The sequence below is a fragment of the Aulonocara sp. 'chitande type north' Nkhata Bay genome, linkage group LG16 (genome assembly GCF_057382095.1).
Source record: "Aulonocara sp. 'chitande type north' Nkhata Bay isolate Kocher_YH1m ecotype deep benthic linkage group LG16, A_spYH_male_GT1.1, whole genome shotgun sequence".
NCBI lineage: Eukaryota > Metazoa > Chordata > Actinopteri > Cichliformes > Cichlidae > Aulonocara > Aulonocara sp. 'chitande type north' Nkhata Bay.
In genome coordinates, this window is record NC_141359.1 from 19,106,059 (window position 1) to 19,124,883 (window position 18,825).

Sequence of the window (18,825 nt, forward strand, 5' to 3'; positions counted from 1 at the left end):
ATTGCTCCTCTCACACAGCAGCAAAGTGACCACCAGACGTCAATAAGCAGATTAACTGCTGCCTGTCCTCAGTCTCCTCATCCATAGCTAAAGTGCCTGAGGTGAAATGAAAGAAATTTGTTCAAATTTTGTCAGATTTTATATACAGATCAGCATCGGTAAGCCTACTACATGCTACACAGTACTCAGAAAGCTGTGGACTCCAAATCGGCTGCATAGAGCAACTTTGTTGCAATAACACACAATCTGCTTTGTGGCAAGCAGCATCACTGGTTTCCACTTGCTATACTGTTGTACACAGTGGTAACCTTTGAGTATTTAATGTATTCAAATGTAATGTTAGATGAGTATTTTCTTTATTTCAGGCATCATTAGTACCAGTGATACGTTCTCTGATATCATTCAGTCAACCTGAAACCAACATTTAATTGAGTTAAGCGTCTCATACTCAAATCTAGACACTTTGTTTTTATAATAGCACAAAGTCATTTATTAGTAACTTGAATTAGATGTGATTGTATGTCCCTTTAATGTAAACAATGGCATCATGTTTAATGAATATTGCCCTTTCATCAGCTTACAGCAGTTAAGAAAACAAAACAAAAAAAAATTATTAAAATCTGCACTAATCTAACTAAACTGACTTATTTTCAGAGCTAGAAAGCATTATGCTACCTAAGGACTGCCGTGACTTCAGTGTGTTTCCCATAAACCTACAGGCCTGTGTTTTGGCATCAAAGTATAGTACAGTATGTGAGTAGTGTAAATTCTCATTTTCTCGGGTATGGAAAGCAAGAACAGTATTTGGTAATGTTCCGAGCACATTGGGTACTTGAAGATTAAGTAATAAATAAATAAAGCACATTAAAAAACAGAATGTTCCACCACTGTGTGTATATCATTTTCAATATATTACTGTCATTCCAGTATTTACTTGTTTCACAAATATACATCATGTAAAATAACAGCTTTTTTCAAATGTGGTCTTGCATGCATCAAAAGTTAAAAATTTTCGTATAAATAGGCTTAATTGAAATCTTTCTGGACACAGGTAAAAAAGTGAGACAGACATAAAAGCAACATAATCTCAACGCCGTGACTTATACAGTGTGAGCGTAGGAATATTGCTCAGTGCCAGTAAATACAGTTTATGAAATCTGTCAGAGGCAGTAGTGGTTTTTAGATACATGCCATTACCTAAACACAGTTAAATGTCATAGATAGCATCTAGCAGAGAGCTCGCAATAGACTGTCAATAAAAGAAGGACTGGCCAGAGGGATGTTTTTATTATGTGAGTCTCCTTTAGTCTTTTGAATGCCACTAGAGTTCATAAATGATATTAGACACTCTATAGTCATTTTAAAACCGTCTGCTTGGCTTTGTGAAGCTTTCGCAGAGACTTTTTGGTGTATTTCTTGTTCTAGTGACTCTAACTGTTACAGGATTTTAATTTTAATGTGCTAATTTGATTAAGGGGCATGCAAATATGCATATAAAAATGATTTGTTTACATTGTTTTTGTATAGTTTGGGTCTTAGAAGACCTGTGTTGATCCTGCTGTTCAAACAGTACTTGGCTTTATCTTTTTTGTCATCCTCAAATTTAATGATAAAGAACATAAGCCCAAATATATCGGCAGTCATCAGCTTGAGGCAATGACCCAAAAAAAAAGAAGAAAACACACCTAGACAAAGTGCTCGTAACACCCAAGGTAACTCTACTGCCCTAAGATTAACTCTTGCTTCTGTTTAGACTTCTCTGTTATCCCTCTCACAAATCTGCCTTGAAAATAAATAAATAAATAAAAATAGGTGGTGTGGGGTGTGGACAGTTTAGTTGAGATTTTTTTAAAAACAAACTACAAGTTCAGGAAGCAGCATGAATAATGTTTTGTTGTCAGATTTATATTTAAACCTACCTTGAATGGAAAACGGCTCTCATTATGTTACACACCAACGAGGCCACTTTGACTCAGGATGCAATAACACATGTCAATGCGGTTATGCTCTATTTTTTTTATTTTTCATCCATCAGGCATGGGATCATTTGGCCTTTTGGCACACGACTTCACATTTAGTCTGGAAAACACAGTGTACTCATCATCAACTGGTATCAACAGAAAAAGTGTCCAAGAACACAATTTTAGGATGAAAATTAGGCGACTTGTGCTGGCTTTGTGACTGATGCTCGTTGTTTGCAGACTGCATGGAAGTCTTTGCTTATCCTTTGGCTAATATAGAGAATTTCTCTGCTTTAGCCTAGCCTTCTGTGAAATCCCTTTTTCTACTCTATCTGCATTACCACCAGGACAAGTATAGTTTGTCCCCATAATTGTCCTCTGTTAGTGATGTCGCTTTAGCCTGTCCAATGAATTGTGCCCACTTAATTTGATTGCTGTGAGAATGTGTGTAAGCTTATGGAGTGAACAAGTGAAAAGGGCTTCTTGTGCTGTAACATCTGAACTTGCTGGCCAAGCATGTGATAGTGTTTAGAAGAATTCTGGCTGTTAGAGTTCATCTTTTTCTCTTTTTTTAAAGTGAATTTTGCGTTCACCTGAGCAAGTTATCTGTCAAGTAACTTTATTGAGCGAAAGTTTGTCATAAAGCAAAAGAAGAAACATTATTTACATGCAAACGAGTCGCATGCATGTGTGGAGTGCACGTGTGTGTGTGCCAAATTTTAAAGCACCCAAGGGCTAATGTGACCACCTTTCAGCCTTTGTGCTAAAAAAAAAAAAGGTCAGAGGTCTCTGTTGTGTTTTCAGGATGACCTGCTAGTGACTATTAGCCATTGACAAATGTGATGTCCCACAAGTGTGCGGGCCGGACCCCTCCAAAGGGGGAGGTGTCGTAACACGCCCCACGCTAACCTCCGAGCCAACCCCACCTCAACTAGTGCATACACACACGCTCTGCCCTGCTGACAGGAGCACAAGGGGGCAGCTGCTACAGATGTCTAGAGGGGGAGGGGAACCAAGGAGACATCAATGGAGAGTCTCTAGTATGGAGTTTTCTGTGGGGCTCATTGTGTTCTCTAAAGACCAAGACGAGGGCCATGTTAATATAGTATGCCTATGGTATCTTCAGCTTCGTTTCAGGCTGCGTTGGTCATAGGGCTGCCTCGTGCATATGCTGCTTTCAAAAGGCACTCTACGTTGATCCATGCTGCCAAATGTTCCTAAATGTTACACAGCTTGATATTTACCAAGAAGAGTGGCAGAATAAGCGGTTTCTCTCCTTAAAAGTACTGTTTAGTCTCGAGTCTAGGATGCGGTGATATTTCTTTGATTTTACAGTGTGAATGGATCAGACTGTAATTAAAAATTACGATTATCCAAATTACACCGATACAGTGGGAGAAGGGAAAAAAAGAAGAATTAATTTCACAACCTGCTCTGTTGTGTTGGTTGATTTAATCCAGCAGGCAGCAATGTGCCACAGAGAGCTGACAATGTGCGTACACTCTCCGATCTGCAAACACCTAATGCTCCTGAGCGACGTTAAATCGCCTGCAGTTGCCCAAAGTTGACAGAAATGCTGCAAACTTTGTGTTTTCTGTGCTACATAGGTGTTTATTCCTGATTTAATACCACCCTTGACCCTCACTCACCCCTTTTGGGTGCTATTAATGTGCTTTTTTTGTCTTTTGGGTTTTTTTTTTTTTTTAAATAAAGAACGATATATTCAGTCTGTTACTACTGCCTATTTCCCCACCTTTTCATATCACGCAGCCCCAAGTCTGGTGGTGGTGGTTTTGGGGGTGGGCCTGTTTTTGAAGCACATGAATCAAGTGAGAGAACCAAAATAATGTGTAAAAACCCCTCACTGAGTGGGTAGCGGTTGAGTGTAAAAGCCAACCATGCACACGAGTCATCTAAACTGAAATCAAATTATGCTGAACTAAAATTACCCCAGCGTAGCAACTTTGCAGCCAGGTTTGCCTGCAGTGGTCAAACACCATGATACGTGACACTGTGGCTCTTGTTCGGCGCGTCTACCAGAGGACAAGGGAGAGCTCCACTCTGTCTCAACCCTCAAATGAAGAGATGCATTATGATGTGGATTTCATTTAGGCCTGCAAAAAAAAGGGGGAAAGAAAAAAAAGAAAAAAAAGCTGCCGTAGATAACGGAGCAGTCTGAGTAGCATGGCTCATTTGTGTAGTGACATGTGACTTGTGTTTTCGTGAGTCATAAGGATCTCCTGCCTAATGGAAGGCAGTGTGTGCTCATGTGACGGTGACACAATGCAGGATGAACTGTATAGTGTTCACCAGAGCTCAGCTTGGCTACTGTTTTGGCACTGCTAATAGAGACCCATGAGGGTCTTGTTAATTTTTATCCTAGTGAAACCAAACAAACCACAGTGTCGGTCACTTTAGGGTTTGGGCGATGATGATTACGCTTTTTTGTTTGTTTGTACACTAAGGATCAAAGCTGGAAGCACTGCAGAAATGCATGCATGCACTCGTGTGTATGTTTGTGTGTGTGTGTTTGTAATGTCTATGAGTACTGCATCCTATTCTTCCCATGGTCATAGTGGTGTTTTTGCTGGCTCATCCCTGCCTCTCCACATGCCTGTTTAACAACACAGAGCTCCTCCTTACTGGCTTCCTGTCCAAACCAGTTTATCTGTAAACAAGTGTGTTTTTTTCCTCTCCACCCTATTGTCCACACTACACCAGAATGCATACACAATGGGCGCCCTCTCTCTCCTGGTCTGCTTTTGTACTCAAAAAGTAAAAGGCATTATGTTTTTACTACAATATACTGCAATGTAAAGAAATTATGTGCTTCCTGAAATGCTCTAAAGACATATTAAGTATTTAAAGGTCATTAGCACGAGTCAAAATGACTTAAGGCACAGTTAAAAACTAATAGCCGTTGCCGCTAATTCTTTTTTCCAGTGGAACCAACTGCTCACATAGCAGGTGAATGCTATGTGTTGTTATTATGTGTGCATTGGGATGAAATGGCTGTCTCTGTTTATCTTGCCTGAGGTACACTATGCTACAGTAGATGTGATAACAGTGGGGTTATTGTAGTAGAGCCCAACCCGTACGTGCTTTGGCTACCGCATGTATACTACAATGGTACGTGAAGTTATAGAGTGTTGCCAATCTAATCCTAAATTGAGAGAAAACGGTAATCCCATTACTTACTTATAGAAGGTGTTATTTTAACAGAAATGTCCAAGCCCACTTTAAAAGGCGTAGAAATAAATCAGTGAAAAGTTCAAAAGAAAAAAGTGTAGCCTCGCTAAAAAGGAAAGTTAATTAAAATTAGGCACAGCAATATGATGTCACAGCAATTTAAGATAAGAAAGCAATGTTTGAACTGTGGAAAATAAAACAAAGCCAACCTCAGAGTGTGACTGAAAAGAGTTAGGAAGGAGGACTTTAACTGCTGTCTGAGCCTGTGTTACCTTACTCAGTCAGTGCTTTTCTTTTTTGCTCATTGTTACATTAACATTATTTGGTTTGCATCTCCATAGCCTCGGGACTGTTACTTGTTGACCTATAACACAGATGTTAGACTTCTGTCTACAGTATGCTTAATTTGGCTATTCTTGTCTTTGATAGGTCTGTCACTCCAAGGCAAGCATTTTAGTGCTAACGGCAGATAACCACACCATCCTATAAATGACTAACCGAATTTGAATAGACATTCATAGTGCTTATATGAAAGATGGTAAGAGAAGCATGGGAGAAGAGAAGTAGAGAAGTATTTCAAATTCTTATGCATCCGTAGGAAGATGCTTTTACATGCTTTGCATGGGATCGATCCTCCTATATACAATATTCTATGGCAAGTATAATTAGAAAGATTGCTTATACACTGGCAAAAGCCTTAAGAAGAAATAATCAGTGAGTTGGAAAAGAGCAAACTATTGTAACCCCAAGCATAAGTGCAACATCCTTGCTATTTTGTTGTGGGTCACTATGGACTGAATTTGCTCAGTGTAGCCAGTACAAATGGATATAGTTGCAGGTGTAAATAACTGTAGCTCTCAGTAAATGTTTATTCCTGTACAATCGTGCCTGGTAGGACACATTATGCGTGTATTTCTAACGATATAGATTTTATTCTATGAATATAGGCCAGCTTGTATTCTGTTGATTTTTTTTTACACACAGTCTTTTATTCCCACTTTTACTATGCATTTAGACAGACTGCAATGTTTTGTAAATAGTGCGCAGTCTCTACTAAGAGTATTCGTGTCATATCAGAAATCCTCGTATGAACTAGTTTGAACGAAAAGGGTTTCCCGTTAGTTGCTGCCGTAAAAGACACTGCGAGGCCTTGAAGAGTTAATTTGTTGATCGCTGCGGTGGGCTGCGAGATCATTCGAGAGTGCATTTTCAGCAGCCAATCAGCAGGCAGACTCGACACCGTATTTAGCCAATAGGGCGAATGGAAGGCTCTATCGAATTTGAATGAGACAAGTCTTTCGGCGCCATTTTCGAGTGAACAGCGATTGCCTCGACAGCTGCGGGTAGAGGATGCTGCGAATGTAGAAAGCTGTTCCGAGACGGGGGGGGAGAGAAACCAAGCGCTCAAAAACTGCGCTTTTAGAGAAGGAGTCGTGTTTTTTCAACGGAAACACAGGTAATTGTAGCCTCAAAATATTTAAATTGATTTAACTGGAGTGCACGAACGGACTTAAGGCGAGGAGTACGTGGAAAAAAGACCGCGGAGGGGAGACGTTAGCCATTTGGCCAGCTTTGTCAGCTTGTACTTCTTTAGCAGCTAGCCTACTAGCTTAGCGTGCTAGCACGTAGAGAGGGATATCTGACTTTGCTGCACTGTAACGGTGAAAAAAAACGAGAGCGGGTCGTTTTAGTCAGGAGATGAGGAGGAATTATTTGGGTGAAAAAAGACTTGATGGGAAATTATACCACACTGAAGACGCGCTTCAATCGATTGTTATTAATCAAAGTGAAACTATAATGGACTATTTATTTTGCACTGGAGCTCAGTTTTGAGCGGGAGGTGTAAAAGCTGCCAAGCTGGAACAGAGGCGAACTGCATTCGGCAGTGTCAACAAATGCACACGGCACCTACGCTGGCTTAGGAGGGAAAAAAAACCCCGAAAGGAGACCGGAACAGACACAGTGCTTTTTGTAGGAACTTAATTTGACCAAGCTTTTTAAGTTAAGACAGGCGTTTTTTCCGAGCTGCTAAACTGCATGTGTGATGTTGGAAGTGTTTTGTGGATCGTTAGACAAAAAACACCTGGTAAGTTTATTATTATATCCCTGTATGACCTATATCCCTGTAATGCCCGCAATAATAATGACGGAGTTTTGTTTTATTTCCCTATCTCTGTCATGAAGTGGCTACTAGAGTTTTTTTTCTGTTTGTTTGTTTCTGGCCGTTACTAGTGACAGGTTGTGTTATAATGCAACTCCGATGACTAAAAATATGACTTTATCTTATCTAGAGTTGAGTACTTGCTTTAAATTTGTGCCTGTCAATATATTCTAATGCCTTAGATTAATGTAAGATGATCCGTGTGGCTCTTAGCCAAGGGACAACAATCATAACTCGCGACATGATGTTTCTACTTTAATAGCTGTGTTAAAGGTTTGACGAATGGCTGTCACAGCCACTAACGAAGCAATAAAGTTGAGGTAAGGTTAGATTTACAAAATAAAAACGAGGAATTGGTAGTTGTGGTGATTCCCGTGGCATGCTGTAATGTTAGGGTATTCGGTTCATTGTAGTTTGATGTAAAAGACTTGGAGCCACTGCTCGCTGCCTCCCTTTGCCCCTTCCTTTCTGCTCTTACTAGCGTCGCAGCAGTTTCTGTGTGCCATGGACCCTGATTTAATTCAAATAGAGTGAACCGGGGAGGGGAAACTGCGTGGTCTAACCTCTAACGAGTGACCGAAAAAATGGGCCCAATCATGACGGGTAGGGGCTATTTTGTGACCTTTTTTCAGTATTATATTTATTTAGTTTTTAAAAACGAACAGGACTACTCGAGAAATAAAGCATATTGAAGGAAAAGAGAGGCTCCATATAATTGCGCGTCTGAACCCGCCCTTCTACTTCCTTCCAAGTCGAGATCGGTTTAATATGTTACATAATGTGAGGCCTTCGTATCTTTTGCAGTGTAGCCTTTATTCATACAACTACGTATTCACATTAGTAAACAGGTGATCTTGCTTAAGTTTATTTGGAAAAAAAACCTCTTTCAGATGAGGGATCTACAGAGTGTAGGCACCCCTTTCCATTTTTCTTGAAATGCATATTTTTTTCTAGGGCCATGTCTTACTAATAGCATTTTCCCTGGATTTTTATTTTGTCACACATATTCTGCAGCAGTAAGTAAAGAATTGTTTTAGGTTTGCATGACTTTGAATGAAAATGTAACTAAATGGTTGGAAACAACAAAGTTGTCTTCTGTGGAATTGCATATTACACCCATAGTATGATAATTATTGTAGAAGTGGGGCAGCATTTTTAAATGATTATTAATTTATTTATTTTTATAGTGAAACTTCTAAACCAAGATTTTGTATATTTTTAAGGGTAATTGGGTTGTGGAAATGAGGGAAAGCCCTTTCAAAGAGACATCAGAGCAAAGAAGTGAAGGAGGAGAAAATTACTGTACAGCATCATCTGGTGTGTCAGGCTTACAAGAATAGTAGAATTTGTGGGATTATGAAACTCTTTGAATAGTACGACTTAAAATGTGACAGGCATGTGATCACCCGTGTTGGGAATAATGCAGTACCACGTAGTGTACGAAAAACTGGAACTCTATATTTAAACCAAGTTCCCATTTCATTCTACTGTAACTGCCAGTTTGAAATTACAGGTTTTAAAAATGTTTCATTGATAATTAAACCATATGTTACTCCTACAGTGTCAAAAAGGCTAATTGGGTCACTACACTTAAGCAGAATTAAAGAATGGGTGTAAAGTAGAGCTTGGACAATGTAGGCATTTAGACACCTAATTGTAAATATTTAATGGGATTCTTAACATTTGTCTATCTGCTTATTTCGTACTAAAAGTTGAAACTGTCAGCCTGTCGTGGTGTCAGTTTAGCCAGAGAGGCAGTAAGTTTTTAAGCTATTTAGTCAAATGTTTGTAATACTTTAGGTGGATGAGGGTATTGCTGAGTACTTGGTTGTTAAAGTGTAATTATAAAACAAAGTCACACTGAAAATGTTTTGTTTCAAAAATCGAAAAGTGATAGTGATTATAAATGACACTTTGTTTCAGTGTAGATTATTATGAAGTGTTTACAATATCTAATTTTGTCTAGTTTAGTTGAAGTGGGCTTTAATGTTACTATATTAGCTGCAGCATGAGTAGTTATTTGTGATATTAGTATTGAAGGGGGAAAGTGAGAAATTGCACCTCTAATGTCTAGAAGAGAGCAGGCAGCACCTTGTCAAAGTGAAATTTTATGATCAAAATATAGTATCAAAGTAATATTTGGACTCTTGCTTGCTGGTAACTAGGTTTTAAAATGTTTCTAATGTGCTCATATAGGTAAAGTGGGTGTAAATATTTACCTCATTCTTTTTCATTTTAGAGTTACAATGCAGCATTATTCTACCACCCCTCACAATCCCTTAAAAAATATTAATGCAGTGCCTTCAGTTGATCTCTATTAAAAGCTACAGGTTTATGTTTCCTCCGTTCTGTGGTATTTGCCTTTTCACACTCTTTGCAGAGCACCGATGTGCTGTTTCAGACATTCTGTGACTCATCATTCTTCAGACCCCTCTGGCAAAATAGGCTCCCACCCCCCATTTCCTGATAAACTGTGACTCTCTACTTGTACTTGCTCACATGTGCTGTAGCCAGACTGCAGAGAACCCCCACCCTTCTCTCTCTCTTTTTTTTTTTTTTTTTTTTTTTTTCTTCTTTCTTGCAGTGCAAAGTTGATAGTATTCAAATTTGCTGTGATAGGGACAGCTTTCGATCTTTTTTTCTTTCTTTCTCTCTCTCTTTTTTTTTTTTTTTTTTTTTTTTTTTTTTTTTTTTTTTTTTTTAAACACTTACTCGAGGAGTTGGCCTTGGCTTCAGCTCTGCACCATTAAATAGAAGCTGTCAAATGGTCAGTCACTTTTCTGGAACAGTTTTAAGCACTGGTCATTCTAGTTAAGCCTCAAGCTTAGATGTGATCTTTTGAGAATGTGTGCTGATTTGCATGATGATTTTTCTCTTTCTCTCTCGCGCTCTCTCTCTCTCTCTCTTCCATCCTCCAAAGCATATAGTTTAAGGCTGATGGTACTAGTTACAGCTGCTAATTGCCTTGCCACATCTTTAAATACTGCCCTTCTATTGGCTTTATTATTATTTTCTAAAAATGTATTTTTGCGTACACTAAGTGCTATAGTGCATATAGCCTTACATTTCTTTAACTAAAAAGTTGTAAGGTTAAGCAGTGTAAGGATTAATTAATCTGACTTTTTTTTAAAAATTGTCAGTTTTATGTATAATTGTTATCGTTTCATCACATTTTTTTTTTAAATCTGTTCAGTGGGGAAGTGCACTTTTGAGGTCATCCTAAAGTACGGTCATGTGTCTCGAACACTGAAGTGATTAGGCTGGTCTGTGTTCAGAATATTAGTCATTTTAAATGGTCCGGTACAGCTCTCTAAAACATGTATCTTTAAAATATATATATATATATATACATTTATTTATTTTAAGTGAAGTTGTGCCTCAGACAGCATGTTTAGAAAGGTATCAGCTGTTACAATGCTAGGGAATAATCTACTTGATGATTACATTTTAGATTTTAGGTAAGTAATATGATAACCTGCTGCAGCACCACCAGTAAGATTAAACATGGCAAGAGTCTGCCTCCTGGTTAGACACATGGCGTTTTCATTGGTGTTTTTCTGTGGCACAAACTTTTTTTTTTCTGTTTTTTTTTTTTTTCCCCACACAAGGGTTATAGAGTATCTCATGGTATTAACTAGTATGCCGTCAGATTGAAAAGATTTAATTATCCAAAAATATTCAAGGCATTTTTATGTTATTATTTTTATTTTATTGCTCTAACACAAATTACACCTCACCCACTACCCCCAGTAAGGGGATGTGTTTGTGTTCACATAGACCAGATATTTTCATACAGTGTGACAAACAGTGTCTTATTTAGTTAATGTTAAGTTTTAAAACTATTTTGGTTTATTTCCAACAGTAATATAAACCCATGTAATTTTGGGTTTACTGCTTTATCTTGTGTCGATTCACTGGTGTGTAACTGTCACTCTAGCTGTAAGCAGATAAGTCGAGCCTAATAAGGAACCTGGTGAAAACGACAATCATTCTTGTAATGTTTTGGGGTTTTTTGTTTTTGTTTTTTTAACAGACTTAAAACACACAATAATCATAATACACTGTTTGTGTATTTATTTTTTTTATTTGTGTTGTTTAAAGTCAGCCAACTGTAGCAAAACTTTACATTTTTTAAAAGCCTTATTTTTGGCAGATAAGACTTTTGCTTGTGTTGTGTGCTTAACTTTTTATTTTTTTTAAACACTGAACTAGGACAAGTTACTAAATTTCACCTAGACATTTGTGCTTTAATAAGTAAAACAACAAAAACGAGTATAGTCTGTTTGTGTAATTGCTGCATGAGTGTATGGGTGTGTGATTCAACTCTCTCTCACTTTGCCTTTCCTTCCTCTTTTTGCCCCTCTTGCATATGTAAGCATGCACATTCAACATACATGCTTACTTAGATCCTAATTTCAGTCTTACTCATCGATCTGTAAGTACTGCTTGAGTGTAATGAAAAAACTTCAAGCAGCCATTTTAAAGGTTGTAGTAGTTGGGATTTTTCTTTCATTTTTTTAGTATTATTTTTTTTCAGGGTAGTTGGAGCCCAAGGTTTTCTTAACTAACCTCATGCTGTTGGTCAACTATAAATCGGGTTCTCAGGTCGAACTTTTGATATTGCATCACAGTTTACAGCATTGTCTGCATCCTGTTTATGGCTGCTCTGTCTTTTGCGACAGGAGGAGCAAACTTGAGAGAGTTCAAGTATAGGAGTAAAAAACTGGAGAGACCAGAAATGTATTTGGGTAGTACTTAGTGGTACTCAGTTGAATTACTGTTTATATTGTAGTTCAGGTACAGCAGTTGTTTGGATTAAATATTTCACCACACATTGTGGACGTACTTGTATATTTAGATGACAGACACTGCTGTTTGGCATGGGGGAGTCTTACAGTGTGGTCCGTACTTTCTCTGGAAGTGGTTAAAAATGGCTTTAACTATAAAAAAAACACTTAAAAAAATAAATGAATGGAACAATGAGTCAAATTAAGCTTTGCATATTAGTTGATTGTTGTTTGCACCAAATTAGTTTGTTTGAAAAAATATTGCTGGAGCTTCTAGGGAATCCCAGTCACTGCTTTACATGTGTGAGTGGCCATGCAAATGTAACTGGCTTTTCTTGAATTAACACATACTGTCATTACAGTGCTTTTTTTTTTTTTTTTTTTTTTTTTTTTTTTTTTTTTTTTTGTTTGTTTGTTTGTTTGTTTGTTTTTCTAGAAAGGAACAAAGCAGTTCTTTATTGGTCGCATCCTTGGACTACTGTGAACAGTAAAACTATTCATCACCTTCTGAGTTGCTCTTAAACAGCTCTTAAAGGTAATCTGCCTCTTTCTTTTTTTTTTTTTTTTCTTTCTTTTTTTTTTTTTTTTTCTTCCCCCCATGACAGTTGATACCTTTGTTATTTTGTGGACTGATCTATTTTGTGTGGAGATGATGAAAAGATCTCATGCTGTGTAAATATTGCCCAGTAGTTGGTGAAACATTTCATCATTAATTGTAAAGCTGTGGCACAGTGAACACAGTATATTTTTACCCTGTGCAGTTGTCTTGCCATATGCAGAACAACAATGATTTGGCTAGGCTAATCCCTGATGTTTATCTGGCTTACATGCTACATGAAACGGATTTGTAATTGGGTAAGGATATAGCTTGCTTGTAAAATGGAGAAGAAAATGTCTTAGTGTGGTTCCATGCACTGTAACTCTGGGATGGCCAAATAGTTTTAATCAGTGATATTTTTGCAAAGATGGATGGATGTGATTGCTGTTCCCTGTTTTTTCGCAGTTGATGATTTCAATGCGGATCTCCCTTTACTTTGTGCTTATACTTGCAGAATACTCTGTAAAACAGACCAGAAGAGGCTAACCCAGACCACTTGATCTGGGGAGGTGATGGGTTGTCATGTCCATGTCCCTTTTGCCCTACTGGGTGTAGGAGGTTACTTGACCTTTCAACCTTGGGGTCAGGTGACTCTTTAAGGTCATTGTATGGGTAGCAAGTGTCTGTAGGAATGGGTTAAAAAGGCTGAGCAGAGAAGATGACATGTCCGGGCATGCTTCCTTTAAAGGAGAGAGAGAAAAATAGGGAGAGGTTGGAGTCAGTGATGTGAACAGTTCCACCTGGACTTGGAAAGAAATGATCAGCTTATAAGGAAATTGCACAACTTACCTGGTTTGTTTCTTTGTGTGCTTTTTGTTAAGTATTTTAGGTTTGTTTGATTGCAACTTCAGTGTAGATCAGGCTGTTCTGCAAAAAAAATGGTGTGTACAAACTAAATATGAGATGAGAAAATTATACATGATTATTCTGCAGGAAAGTAGATCCACTGTAACAATAGTGGGCTGTCATTGTTTTTATAACTAGCAAAACCTTTTTGTAAATCAGTGAATTTATTTTTCTCACAAATTTATTTATTTTTTATGATTTTAAAAACAATGTCTGATGTCATTTCTCACCTGCAGCTTTGCAGAGCACACTCATGTCTTCTGTCAATTTTTTTTATTTTATTTTATTTGAATGGCTATTGCAAGTTATTCCGTTTACAAAGCTTAAAAACGGCAAATCCCTGTGATCGGGAAGTAAGTGTGTGTAGCATTTCTGTTTGAAGACTAGTGTCTAATTTTTGTTGCACTCCTAACAGGCAGTGTGGACTTTATTAGCCTAGGACTAAAACAAGAATTTGCCCCACAAATCTGGCAATTGCACAGTCCTGGTTTGTAGTTTTAAATTAACAGCAGCTTCAAATGTCTTAAAACTCTGTTTTCTTGGTAACAATCTTATTTTTATTCTTTTTTTTTTTTTTGTCATTTAGGTGCAAAATTCTTTTTAGGTATGCATGATATCAACTGTAAAATTAGAATTGAGGAAGTGTTTAATTTCATACTGACTTGGCTTGTACTATTTTTTTTTTTTTTTTTTTTTTTTTTTTTTTTTTCTTCCCCCATGTGTTTTTTTTAATGTTAGGCAATAAGGGACATTATCTGTGAATTACAGGCTAGACTTCTACTTATAAACTGGGTAAGTAGAAGAGGAAAGTGGAAAGGGGGCAAAAAAAATACACCACACTAAGTGGTCTTCACTGTTTTTCCACCCACCTGCCACTCTCAGGTAGGTCTGGCTGAGTTGTGCTGTTGCACCTGTGTTGACTACATTGGGTTATGCAATTGGGCTGTAATCATGAATGCCTCTCATTAATAAAGGTGTTTAATTTGCCTGAAGTCAGAATCACGCGATATCCTTTAGATATCAGAAACTTTGCGGTAATGGCACAGGAGGTAAAATCAACATTTCTTTGCAGGCTGGTATAACAAGTTTTAGTTTGCCAGTCATCATAGTTCAAGTTGCATCTGTTTAACACTTTATTGAGAAATACAACATGTTTGGGGATTTTTAAAGTCAAATTCAAATTAAAGACTTTTGTCTGTTACAGTATAACAGATGAAAGCAGTGCCTTTGTGCCACTATTGTTGTTATCCCTACTCACACCTTCATTATCACATGAAGAAAAATGTTTGTGGCTTTTCTTTTCTTTTTAGTCTTTCATGTGAACTAGACTGGAGTTTGTGTGAGAAAGAAAACAACTGCCGAACTTATCAGTGTCTTTTTGGAGAGGAAGTATGCAAGAGACTATCAGATTCAGGCTATCATGTCCATTTCAGACTAAGGTCATAATTACAGGTCCATTGAGACCTCTAGTGGTAACAATTGTTGGCCTAAATCTCCCATGGGATTATTATCGGGATAATGTTTGTTTTAACACCTTCTACATGTTTTAAGATTTAAATGTTTTGTTGACATTTACTACAGCAGCCTAAAACTTTTTACATCAAGGGTGGCACATTCTTCAGTTGAAATAACTGGAAGATATTTTATTTGCTGAGCTGTTGTGGGCAAATTGCTGCTTTTTTTTTTTTTTTTTTTGCATTTGCATTTGCATTTGCTTTCATCTACATTTCAGATGACCTATTGTGTGCTGGCTCCTGAAAAGGCAAAATATCTGTTAGTATTCATGTGAATTTTATATTTGTGGTCTCTCCATATGACCCCTTTTCTTTGTTTGAATTTTAATTTTTTAAAGTAAGCTATTATTCTTATTCTTTTGATTTTTCCCAATTTTAAGATGAATTTTAAACCTAAGTTATTTTCAGTAGTTTCTATGGAGCATGAACAGTGAACTGCACTATATGCTAGCTTTACACTTGGATGTTTGAACATCTGCCAGTAGCACTAATGGGAGTGGAATGAAAATGCAACAATAGTTTGCAAGTTTACATTAGGGAGAAATGATTTCTGACTTTTAGAAAAGTGCCTTGTCAAATAGTTTTACACTGCTGACATAAATCAGTCCATGCCTTATTTGCAAGGGTGTAAATAAATAGTCATTTAATTTTGACTCCTACTTGTGTTTTTTTTTTAATAAAAGTAGATTGCAAAATCTTTAAACTTCAGATGTAACACTATAAGTACATTACGAAGTCTGTGGACATTGGTGCTCCTATAAGCTGCTTGGCTCAAAGTTGAGGGGAATCCTAATTGTAGAGCATACAATAATATTTCTGTATTTTAAATGTGGCAACAGTTTGGGGAATACGTCTTCTAGTTTCAACAGTGCTTCATGCATTGAGCAATATCTATAAAGAAATATATTTCCAAGTTTTGTGTGGAAGAACTCCACTGGCCTACACACAGCTCTGACCTCAATCCCTTTGAACAGCTTGTGGATGAACTGGAGGCCGACAGCTAGCCAAGGGTCCAGGCCTTATCATCCAGCATCATTGTCCGACCTTACATTGTGGTTAACTGGTGCAAATCTTGGCAGCCAGGCTTTGAAATTGTGATAAGTGATTTCCTGGAAGAGTGCAGCAGCTTAGTAATGCCCATACATTTTTGAGATGAGGCTTTCAACAAACGCAAGAGTGTGAAGCTCTCCTGTCCACATACTTTTCAGCACAAAGAACACTTTAATACTTAATGTTAATATTTTGAGAATGACTTCTGTATTATATTAAACCTTTTCTCTCTCTTTTTCTTTTTGTTTTGTGTGTTTCAGATGCCGAGTCTCCATGGCCACTTTAGGAGAAGACTGGAAACTTCAATCTGATTCTGGTGATCACCTGAATGTCTTTAGGTGGTTTAAATAATAGGTAATGGCTCTGTATCCATCCGTAAACATGTGCTAAGGATTAGAAGGCCAGAAGATGAAGACAGCGCAAATAACACAGAAGCAGAGACTGTTTTGAATGGAAGGACCGCAGCAGCAGTTCTGGTGATGTTGTAGCAGCACGGAATGGTTTGTGGGTTATACTGAGATGCAGGCCATACTGTGCTGCCGCACTAAAGCCTGAATATACTACATAGCTATTATCTCACAGTCTCTCCACCAAACATACTGTTGCAGTGAAAGCTTGAGGTAACAGGTAACGTACTGTCACTTTTGCATAAAACAGTAGTCTTTACTGACTTGAATTAATTTCTCATAGCCTTTCTTCTCCCTCCCCCCAGCTGTGATGAGAAAGTTGTTTGGGCTTCCCCATTCTCATTTTCTGGTCGCCTTACTGTAGCAGCACGTAAATATTGGAGTTAACACTCTAGCTGAAGTCTCCAGTATTGATCGTACTGCTGAAGCAAAGCGGGCCACTCACAATCACAGCAACTAACCACCACTGAGTGTACTCAGACCACTCAGGTGGTGGCAAACAGAGGCTGGCCTTTAGAAATGTTTACAGGTACAGGTTGACTCACTGATTCTTACTTAATGTCTATTCCATATTGTATTGACATGTAAAATATGTATACTACATTTTATTACACTTCACTATTATGTGTAAACCTTTTGAGAATAAAAACGTTTTAATTCTGTTTTGTCTGCAGTGTGTTTTCAAGTTGTTATGCTAAACTTTTGTCGGTGTGGTGTGTTTAGTAGTCTTTAGTTTAAGGGACAGGAAAAGCGTTTGTGTTCCTGATAGCGGAAACTATTAACGAGGCTTTAAGAAGCGCCGCCGTCCTTGGAGAAGAAATGCTCACAATGGCCTGCGTGGCCTTTCTGCAGCGCTGCTGGGATATTTGGGCCTATTCAGCAAAGCGCAGTGACAGATTTGCTTCGGATTCAAATCGTTACAATCATGCTTGGATTGTCGCCCAAACACCAGGAGTGCTTCTGAAAAATCAAGATGAATTCACTGTCTGTAGTGTGTTTTAAAAAATTAAATAAAGAAAAAGAAAATACGGTTTTTAATACAATTTGGGCTCAGTTTATTCGATAGTTGTTGTTTTTTTAATAACTTGCTTATAGCGGTCAGAATTTACCTTATATTCTTTTGCATTATAACTGCCTTTATATTTTTAATCTATAGCGATATATTTTGTGCACTAAATCTGCAGTTGTGCTCGGGCGGCGGGCTAAGCCCTCCATTTTAAGTCCTGCCAGGATGATGCTGACGATGATCCAGATTCAGACTCTCATAAATAAAAAGCGTTTAACTTCGATTTACAGGCCTTTGGTATAGGATCGTTTAAGCTGGTTAATATCTGTATTCTTTCAAAACATCACGTAGGCTTTATGTGAATGTATAAATTAGAAAAGATTAATAGAGAAGTTGAGTGCGTTGTTACACTCCTCTGTAAAGTTATACATACCGGACCTTTCCGTTTTTTTTAAAGTTTGTATGAAACAAACTAAGTGCTTGCATTTTCTTTCTTTTTTCCTTGGGAACAGTGAATTCTGTCTAGTCCAACATTTCCCCTTTTACTGACGAAACGCAGCTGCAGCAGTTTCCTTCCATTTGGCCTTATGCGCCTTTTGTTGTTATTATTATTATTATTAAAAGTTCAGAAAATCACGTATTTATGAAACTAAGAGAAAAATTAAATTGGTGCATTTAACAAGGGTGATATTTATGAATTTTTAATAAAAGTTTCAGGGGTTTTATTATCCCTGATTTATTTCTTTGCAAGAACTTTTGAGTTTTACGAAATTATACAAACAATATAACCCTCCTACTTGTATATACACATTAAGCATATTTTATACCATTCATACGGATTTACTAAATTATCTATAATATCTTAATCTTTAATATTGCCAAGACTATACGGTGGACATAAAACAGCTGTGTGTGTGTGTGTGTGTGTGTGTGTGTGTATATTGACAGGGTAGGTGGGAAAGGGGAAAAATGTTACTTATAATTTTGGAAATATTTATATCTTGTCTTTCTAAATGCTATGATTTAAATGCTCAGTGTTGCATTTAAATTCCATTATTTTGCGCATTGGAAAAGCAACAGACTCCGCACACATCAAAATGTGGAAGCAGCGATAATCGATGTGCAGTCTGAAATTCTCTATAGTGACTTAGAATTGTTTATATATGCATTTTTATCACTGCTGGTATTTTTAAAAAATGCATATTTACCTGCTTATACCTTTCGACGCATTTTATTACCTTTGCCTACATTAATATACGGCTGTACATTAGTTCCCATATCCACCCCCACACCAAGAGAAATTGGT

At 37.5% G+C, this 18,825-nt stretch overlaps 1 long non-coding RNA gene across 1 annotated transcript in view; it reads right to left on the reverse strand.

The window, feature by feature from the left end:
* Positions 1 to 11,812: 11,812 nt before the first annotated feature.
* The window catches only part of LOC147311316 (uncharacterized), a 39,547-nt gene continuing 32,534 nt past the window's right edge, over positions 11,813 to 18,825 (reverse strand). The window contains exon 3 of the long non-coding RNA XR_015125414.1: positions 11,813 to 13,563. This is a non-coding gene — a long non-coding RNA (uncharacterized LOC147311316). The remainder of the gene's footprint in view (positions 13,564 to 18,825) is intronic.